General features: G+C 36.1%; 1 protein-coding gene across 1 annotated transcript in view; it reads left to right on the top strand.

Annotated features, from left to right (window-relative positions):
• The first annotated feature begins 3,936 nt into the window (after window positions 1-3,936).
• LOC106879349 (solute carrier family 53 member 1) overlaps window positions 3,937-10,174 on the top strand; it is a 39,357-nt gene continuing 33,119 nt past the window's right edge. The window contains exon 1 of the mRNA XM_089347586.1: window positions 3,937-4,161. The gene's annotated coding sequence lies outside the window, so the exon portion shown is untranslated. The remainder of the gene's footprint in view (window positions 4,162-10,174) is intronic.

Below are 10,174 nucleotides of genomic sequence, written 5' to 3'. Positions count from 1 at the left end.
AGGTCACGTGATAGAGTAAAAAACTGAAGCCATCGGGAGCCAATAGTTTGTTATAAATAGCTTTAACCCATACCCAACAAATTGGTCTCGGTCCAGTTTCTCTTAGAGACTGTTCCGTGTACCACACGACAGCAGCAGCAGCCAGCGACCACTTCAGCAGCTTCGTCCAGCCAACGATGACCACCGCCGTCGCCGTCGCCGCATCAGCAACAAGAGTCTACGACTACTATCCAGCATCATCGTCATGACCAACACGATTACTACCAAGCAGCCTCTACACCACCAGCGTCAACACGACTTACTATGTACACCAAACCACCGCGGCACACATCTCTCTCTTCGATTCTGTTAGGTGACTTAGCTTCACCACGATAATAAACAGACAAGAGATCTCAGCCTGCGATAAAGTCTGTCCTCAAGGCCCTGGCATCGAAGCCAAAACACAACTAGTGATAAGCTCTGCCGAACGACGAACATCTGTATAACAAGAATCACGGCCCGGCATCGATGCCACGACATCACAACTAGTGATCAGCTCTGCCACACTCAGCCCCCTCACTTTCACATACAGAACTTTTCCTATAGTGTACTAAAGAACTGGTATAATTGCTCACGTGTTATTGACTCTTTCTCTGCTGTAATATTTTACATACACTTACATGTATCACTCACATACACACTTTTCTTTGTATGACGGCCTGTCTTTGATTATGTTCTTATATGTCGCATTCACACTCTCACACATCTTTAACGCTACAATAAATATCTCTGTTATTCATCTAATACGGTTGTGGTCTTTCATTACTGGTCATCTATGTTATCGTCGCATAACATATCATGTATATCATCATTGATATATATATTATTGTGTGTTCGATCGTGTGACACGTTTAAATAAAAGGAGTCCTCTGTTTTTCCATTCGTCACCATTTCTCCTTTTTGAGTTCGCACGGTCGTTCCTTACAGCACTAACCTGGTAAAAACCGGCTGTTTGCATATTTTACTTCTGAATCCAGATTTAGAATAAAGTTCATAACCAAACAACCATAATCAAATATTATAATGTAGCTACATATATATCCCTAAAACGGCATGATAGTCACAGATTACATGTTGTTAAATCAAAGCTCAGCCCCCAAGTTGATCCACGATTAAATGCATTCCAACCGCGATCGTTCAGTAATTTTTTTACAGTGTAATAGACCAATGATTACATAACTTTGTTCTTCCGTTTTTAAGGCGATAAGATACTTTGAGGAAGATTTGACTGTTGTTTCCAGCATATCGTGTGATCACGTTGACGCTCCACGTAGCTCATCCTTTCAATAGTAATATTTACCTGTTTCTGCTAATATGCAAATATAAATCACAACTATTATTATATAATTTCGAAATAGCGTCTAAATGACAAAATACAAACTACTGACATCTGAACTGGTTGTGGGGAGAGTCATAATGATTTAGTTTAATAAAGTGTATTAAGTTAGTTATAGTAACTTAGAATTAATTAGGTAAACTACATTGATTTAATAAGTTAATTCTTCTGAGTTACTTATATTAAGTTACATTGAATTCGCTATAATAAATTAGCGAATGCGAGTTGATTATACTGAGATAGTTATACCGAGTTAATTAGACTAAATTATGTATAGTAAGTTAATTAGACTGAGTAAGAGTATCATACTGAATTAATTACGCTAACTTAGTTATACGAAGAAAGTTACACCGAGTTAATTCTATTGCGTTAGTTATACTTAGCTAATTCATAGTAAGTTTATCATAATGAGTTTTACTGAGCTAGTAATTATAAATTAGTTATAGTGAGCTAGTTATAGTTAGCTGGTCTGAATAGATTATGTTAATATTGTGCTGATATTGCACTGATTATACTAAGTTGTGATAAGTTCATTAAACTGAAATAGCTTTACTAAGAAATATTAGGTTATTTATACAAAGTTATTTTATTATTGATTCTATAAGTTTACTGGCATTTAGCTATTAGTTGTTGAATTACATGATATTCTTGAAAAAAAAATGTAAAAATAAAAACCTTTTGTTCCCTAAGAAGCCAATCTATTGTTAAATGAAAATGGAATGGCGTAAATTTAACAGGAATGTAGCAGTACTTTGAATCTAAAGACCTAGTTTTCGTCCGCGCGATTCTGTCAATAATCCTTTCTACTATAGACACAAGGCCTGAAATTTGGGGGAAGAGGGCTAGTCGATTAGGTCAACTCCAGTACGCAACTGGTACTTAATTTATCGACCCTGAAAGGATGAAAGGCAAAGTCGACCTCAGCGGCATTTGAACTCAGAACGTAGCGACGGGCGAAATACCGCTACGCATTTCCTCCAGCGTGCTAACGACTCTACCAGTTCACCGCATTCTTAATACTAATAATGATAATAATAGTCGTCGTCGTTGTTGTTGTTGTTACTCAGTCAGAGCTCAGTTCTGATTAAGCAAACTTATAATCAGTGGACATCCCATCCTTGATCATAAGGTTCTTTTTTTCTCTGCTTTTGATTCTTTTTCAAACAGGTTTTATCTTGGACTACATTTGCCCAGTGTGTCCTCTTTTTTTTTTTTTTAAAGAAAACGATTATGCATGTGTACAGTATAATAATGGCCGCCTTTGGTTCTACGGTACAAACTTAAGGTTTCAAATGTAATCTCAAAATTCCTCATTAAAATTCCATGTTAATTTACGTTCCAAAAATCAGTTTAAGAATAGTCCCAAATTTTGGTACAAGGCCAGCTATTTCGGAAATGGGAGAAGTTTACATCGACCCTAGTGCTCAACTGGTACTTATTCTATCGACCCCGAAATGATGAAAGACAAAGTCGACCCTGGCGGAATTTGAACCCAGAACATAAAGACAGACGAAATTAATTGAAATAAAGAGCGTGTGTTTCAACTGAAATATGGTGACATACGTGTTCGTGAGTGAGGAGTATAGTTCACTTCTATTATGGAGTAGGGAACCTAGTATACTCACATTTTTTAGCACAAAATATTGTATACTTACTCATTGAATCGGGAGTATGGTATTCTTTGCTCAATGACCGGAAGAAAGTTTTATACACTTTACTGAAAGGAATTTTGTTTACTCTCTTAATTGATTGGGGAGTATCATATATATGCACTTTAATGAATAATGTGTATTGGTCTTTTTCACTATATCAAATGTGGAATAAAGCCTACACACTTTTTCTTTTTCAGTGGGGAATATAGTATATGAATAACAGGTATAGAATACTCAGTTTAGTGGATGAGCAGTATAGTCTACTTGAATGAATTAGTAATATGGTATTCTTATTGTATTGAGAGGAGAGGATAGTCAATTTACTTCAATCAGCAAAGATACTCACTTTAATGAATATGGAGTATAATCTACTCACTTCAATAAGTGGGGAGCGTATTGGTAGGATTCATAGATGAGTAGATAAATTTCCGTATTTAGTTATGACCGTTTATATTATAAGTCCAAATCTCGAAAGAATTGAACTTAAATTGCTATGCAATAAAGTGTATTTTTGACGAGCAGGGAAAATTTTAATGAGTTTGGAATAATGAAAGTGACTGATGTGGGAATTGTAAAACGAAAGGAAAAGAGAAAGAAGAAAAAAGGAAGAAAGAAAGGAAGAATAATGCTGAAGGACAAGAAAGAAAGAAAAGAGAAAGAAAGTTTCGAAAAAAAAGCTAGCGAGAGCGAAGGGGTTGAAGAGAATTAACGTGAAAAAGAAGACAGAAAGAAAAGAAGGAAGAGGAGTAAGAAAACATCAGTATATTTATGTATCAGTTGAAGTGAAGTGCGAGACAGTGGTGACAAGTAGCTGTAATAAAAAGATTATAGTTGATGGTAATGTAACCGGACAATACGTAAGATGATGAGAAAATGGGAGGGACGGGAGTTGAATGTAGTAATTACGTCACATCCGTTTAGCAGAATCGTGAAAACATCGAGCTTAGCTTAATGATTCTTGATTTAGAAGCTGGGACGATATGGTTGTCCATTGTAGCTCTGTTATCCTTGTATGTTTATAGCTACCGATAACTGCAGCCATATATATTTTTTAACTATAGAATATCGATGCTTCTTATCTCAACGAGAAACGTTAATTTCGTATATTATAATTGCGCACATGAAAAAGCTTTAGTAAGTTACCAATTTGTTCTATTTCTTATTTACATCCTCTGCAGAACTATTTATCTCGTTTTGTTCCTACTTTCTCTCTCTTATTCTTTCATATGCACTCAATCATGTTAATTTATTTGACTCTACCTATATCTATCTCTATTTGTTTGTCTCAATATATCTATGTGTTTGTCCATGTATCTATTTATTTATCTGCAGCATTGTTTATGTTTTTTGCCGCGGAATGTTTACAAGTTATTGTTCTTTTTGCTACTCACACAAATCTATATAATTGAGTGTTCACACACAATTACACGAGCCAATGAGGATATCTCTACGTGATCGCACTACCGGCTAGAAATAGCTGTCAAATCTCCCTTAAGCCACACTCATGCACTTCACATATACTGCAAACGTATCCGTATATCATATACACTTATATATATATATATACACACACACACAGGATCGCATCCCTTCAACAAAAATCCGTTTTCTATACTACAGTCCTGTTTATATACACTATTACGTTATATGCACTCTAAGTACACTCAACACTTGCCTATATATATTCTAAACATACAAATATATTGTCTTGATGTATATTACGTATGCACTCTACGCACACTTCCGATGTGACTATGTACACCATAATCTCTGATAATTATGCATTCCCCCGCCCAGGCGACCTCACCATTAGTCATAATGAACATCGTATTAAGTTGTTACTTTGATGTGTTTATATCCTTTCGCTTTTTAATTACTAACTTTAATAATACCCTTCCATGGCCACTACCTACTAGATACAATCCGGCGAGTATGCTCGACCTGTAAGACAATATCAGTGAAATCTCCTTCAAATCACATCTTTATTGACTTAAAAAGAAAGGGCACATTTTATAATGTAGTTTTAGATATGAAAAGGCAAGACTGGAACGGTTTTGATCATAGGTCTGCTCGATCAGGGCTAATTCGGGGCTAACAACAGCACTAAGTTCACACCACCACTACTAATAATATTAATATCAAAACATTAATATCAGCAATTACTACTGGGTCCTTGTTTGTCCTCTAACTCACATTCACTTCGATAAATTTTGCGCATGTCTTTGAGTTCGATTCAGTCAAGAAGACCCACTTTCTCCTTATTAAATGGCAGTGCTGTATTGTGGCAAAAGATATTCATATTAAATTTAATGTATCTAGAGAGCATCGTAGCGGATTAGAAAACTGTCGGATAATCGAGACATACCTCGATTCGCTGTTTCGCTCCTTTTTGCCCTTGGAAAGCCCTGTCCCATAATCTCAAATCCCCTCCGCAATAAATATTGTGCCATGTGTACCTATGTATGTTAAGTTTGTAATTACGTGAGACATAAACCTTAGCATTTATGCAGAAAGAAATTTAATTTATTTACCTAAGCAATGCTCTTTGAAAGCAACTTATTTCACTAAATAAAAAGAATATAGGTTGACTACTGGTGCATCAAGTCTGTGACCCTGTTTCGATTCTCTTTGGGCCGTTTGTTTCCATTTTGCTAACGCCCTTGGAGAAAACAGCTGCTACAGACCCTGATTCCTTCATACCTACATCAGAAGGAAATATTATATAGGTAATGATTTCCTTATAAAAACGGTGGTGAGTACACCTTTTTAATACGAGAAAATAGCTAGGAAATAAGAACCTGTAGAGGTTCATCTGCGCCGAGAAAAATAACGAATCTTTAAAGTAACGAATTCACACGTTTGCAAGTTATATTAAATAACTATTTAGATCTTAAGAATGAAAACTTCTTTTTAATGAACTTTTAGAGATTTCGTCTGTGGATTTAGTGGGATTCTCCACCTCAACCTAATTTTGGTGGTACTTTCTCAAGGACTTACTGTAACCCGTAACCAGGCCACTGCAGATTGCGTAAAGTGAATCGGCACATGATACGTACTGATTACATCTGAATGTAGAACAACAGAAGAAATAAGTGTGTCGTTAGACGGATGATTGTAGTGGATGATGGTGTTGGGGGGTGGAGGTAGTGGTGACTGTGTTTGCAGTAATAGTGATGATAGTGTTTGTATGTTGTGATTTTGGTAATGGTGGTTGTGTTGTTCTAGTGATGGTTATTGTATCGTAGTGGTGGTGATAATAATCATGTCCATATGTCGTGGTGGTGGTGATGGTGGTGGCAATAACGATAGTACTGGTGACGTTAGTAATGGTTGTACGTTGGTGTGGTGGTGGTTGTGGTGTCTGCATGTTGCTATGGTGGTAGTTGTTTGAATGGTAGTAGTAGTGGCGGCTGTATGTTGGTGGTGGTGGTAGTGAGGTGGGTCAGTGGTTATATGTGATGATAGTGATAAATATATTTTGGAGTGATGATGGCTGGAACGTGTTTGAAAAAGCAAACTAATTTCCCTCAAACCATACCGTGTCATCTTAAGAAAAAGGGAAGCCTATTGTATACTGTAGTCCCAGATACAGTCTGAATAAAAGATGGTATAATCATTGTTCAAATGTCGCTGAGGTCGACTATGCTCCCTTCATCCTTTCGGGGTCGTTAAAATAGATACCAATTGACCAATGGGGTTCGATGTAATCAACTCTCCCCTCCCCTTAAAATTCTGGTTGTGTACCTATAGCAGAAAGAATTATCATCATCAAACTGTGATGTCATTTAAGTGCTATTATTTATGCATATGACCAGCTTCTTCACAATTTCTGTCCTTTTATATCAGGAAGTTGTTGTAGGATATATTCCCCTGATAAACAATGCAGTGGGATTGAACTTGAAACCACTTGGTTACAATACACGATTTGTAACCACACAGCTATACTTGAGCATGGGTCTGCTCAAGAACTAGGTCTGATCAGAACTAATATGTGTCTAAATAACAACATCAAGATGATTGAACAGTATAGTTTTCATTCAGAGTTCAACGGCAGTTCAACTATCTTATTCTTTTACTAATTTCAGTCGTTGAAATGTGGTCATTCTGGGATACTGCCTTCAAAGTTATGCTCAATTACGTTTTTTTAGTTTATTTAGAGGAGGAAGCATAGATCTCATGACGTTGTACATGCACGTGCGTGCGCGCGTGCATGCAAGGCCTCCAGGAGTATTGAAGAGAAAAGTAAGGAACAAGCCATAATTCATAAACTATCCTTACACCAAATCCCTGGACTGAATGCTTGCAATAGAGTAAAATCTGCTAAAGGTACCCAAGGGCCAGCTGCTGGTGTTAACTTTGATGACATATTATGTATATTCACACAAATACTTATATTCTTGACTCCAGAAAGTGGAAAGGCAAAATCAACCTCAGTCTGATTTGAACCCAGTGTGTAGAAGGGACATAACTAAATACGTCAAGTTATTTTGTTCATTGCGCTGTTGATTCTACTTGTCCACCACGTGTTTGTATAGCCTCAGGTCAATCAAAGCCTTGTGAATAGATGTACTAGACGGAAATTGAAAGAAGCCCACTCTCTCTCTCTCTCTCTCTCTCTCTCTCTATATATATATATATATATATATATATATATATATATATATATATATATATATATATATATATATATATATATATATATTATGAATATATATGTGCGCGTGTTTGTGTTTCCTTGTCATCACATGATAGTTGTAAACAAGTATCTTCCTCATATAAGTGGTTTCGTTCATTTCCATCCTACTGTATAGATATGTCTTGCTCAGTGGTGGCTCGTGTATAGGCATTGCAGAACTGCAGCATCCCCTATTTCCACGCGATATTATTGATAATATTCAATATAATGAGTCCTTTTTTTTTAATTCTTTCTTTATATTTGTACATTATATAATCCTTAAGCTTAATGTCAGTAACCATCTCTTAGTTTATGAAAAAAATACAAAAATCCTTGTATAGAACTGTGTGTTTCACAGTTCCAGCAATGTGGTGTTTGGCTGTTGTGCGCATGCTCACATGTCCGAGATAGGAAGCTGCACACTAGGGAGAGAGAGCACTCATTCATCAGTGCCGACCCTGGTGTGTTGGAGAAAGGTAGTGTTTCTTTTTGACTCCATGTGTGTTGTGCTTAAAAACGTGTTTATATTCTTGAATTGGATAAAGTGTAGAATTAGATTATTATCCTGTTTCCAGCTACAGTGTTACTGCCAGGATTTGAAAAATAGGGCAGATTTTCCCCCCTTATTTTGTGATTTAGGGGGGATTTTTGAAAAACAAGGAGGAATTCGCAGCAGTGTGCAGTGAACAAATTAAACACATTACTCAGCAGTGGCTAAAATGTGAACTGATCAAGTTTATGTATAAATTTTCTTTTTATATGTTTGTTTCTTCTCACACAATATTATAACAGCAGCTAAAAATTTTCTGAAGCAGCACCCCCACTAATTTTATCTACAAGCTGCCACTGGTCTAGCCTATATATTACCTAGCCTGGAAACAGGTGGTGGCTGGCAACAGGATGGGTGTCCAGCTGGAGAAAATCTGCCTCAGTGAATTCCATGTGAGTTTGGGAAAGTGGACATTAAAAAAATATATTTCCTAATTCTTCAGACAGACATTCAACTATCTTTACTTGCTTAGCTTTATTACACATTAACAAATTAACAACAATGGTTTTGGAAATCATTTTGAAGTTAACTATAAATTATTATATTCAACTAGAAATTAACTCCAACTCTAACCCCTAATCATAAATCTTAACCTCTTATATAATGATTTTAACTTTATAGTATATGTTATTAAATTATTTATGGACAGTGTTATTTTTATTGAATTTATTAAATAAATTGCACTAGCTTCCATAGCTTATGTTATATTTTTAAAGTAAATACAACTCTGCAAGTTGACCATCTGATAACTTTTCCTAATGTCCATGATTATTATTTAACCTCAAACATTTTATTTTGTTATTGTCCCTGATAGTGAAATAGAACTCATTGACTGTCATCGGATTTGAGTACACAACTTTTACATTCTTATAATATCTTTTATCTTTTACATATTTCTGTCATTAGACAGTGGCCATGCTGGGGCACCGCCTTCAAGAATTTTTAATTGAATGAATCAATAATCCCTGTACTTTTTATGTTTTTAAGCCTTGCATTTATTCTATTGGTCACCTTTGCTGAACTGCTAAGTTATGGCCATGTAAGCACACCAGCACCAGTTGCCAAGCAATGAAAGGGAGTACAAATTCAAATACAAAGGTGCACACACACGCGCACACACACACACACACACATACACAATGGGTTTCTTTCAGTTTCTGTCTACCAAATCTACTCACAAGGCTTTGATCAGCCCAAGACTATAGTAAAAGACACTTGCCCAAGGTTCCATGCTGTGAGACTGAACCCAGAACCATGTAACTGGGAAGCAAGCTTCTTACCACACAGCCACACCTGCACCTTTTAGTTAACTGTAGATATTTTTATTTAAATCTGTTCTTGTCATTGAAACTAACTTGAACTTCTATTAAGGCAATGAACTAAGGGAGCTGTCCAGTGACATCATGTGCACAAAAAAAAGAACATCTTAGCAAGTATGGGCAACATCTCTGGATATGCTTAAGAAGGTTGTTTTTAAGATGTTGTTAATACAGAAGTTGAGAAGTGTTTTGGTGTTGCTGAGAGTGGACTGACTAATATAAAATTATAATATTACCTCAAGAATTCATAGGAATTATCTGTAATTGTCTTTATAAATGACAAGAAACAGTTCTCAATAAAAAGAGAAATATTTTGTTAAGTGTGCTTTGGAAGAGTGATAGTATCATCTAAGATAATGAACGGAGCTACCTGAAATGTTAGTAAATATTTCCTCCATGTCACAAACTTGATGGTATTGAAAAGGTTTTTTTCCTGTTTTTTCCTGTTTCTTCTTATTATCATTATTGCTTGGGGTCTGGTTCGGTCCAGACCTCCATATGGATAGAAACTGAGGTAATGAGCAGGGTGACTCCTCTCACCCAGAAATAGGTCGAGAGAAAGCTACCCCTCAAAGGTCAGGTAGAGGTGGCTAACGCGTATGT

This window comes from Octopus bimaculoides, chromosome 2, assembly GCF_046866305.1.
Source record: "Octopus bimaculoides isolate indiv1 chromosome 2, ASM4686630v1, whole genome shotgun sequence".
Lineage (NCBI taxonomy): Eukaryota > Metazoa > Mollusca > Cephalopoda > Octopoda > Octopodidae > Octopus > Octopus bimaculoides.
Note: the sequence above shows the minus strand (reverse complement) of the source record. Positions and strands in the feature narration are given on the sequence as shown.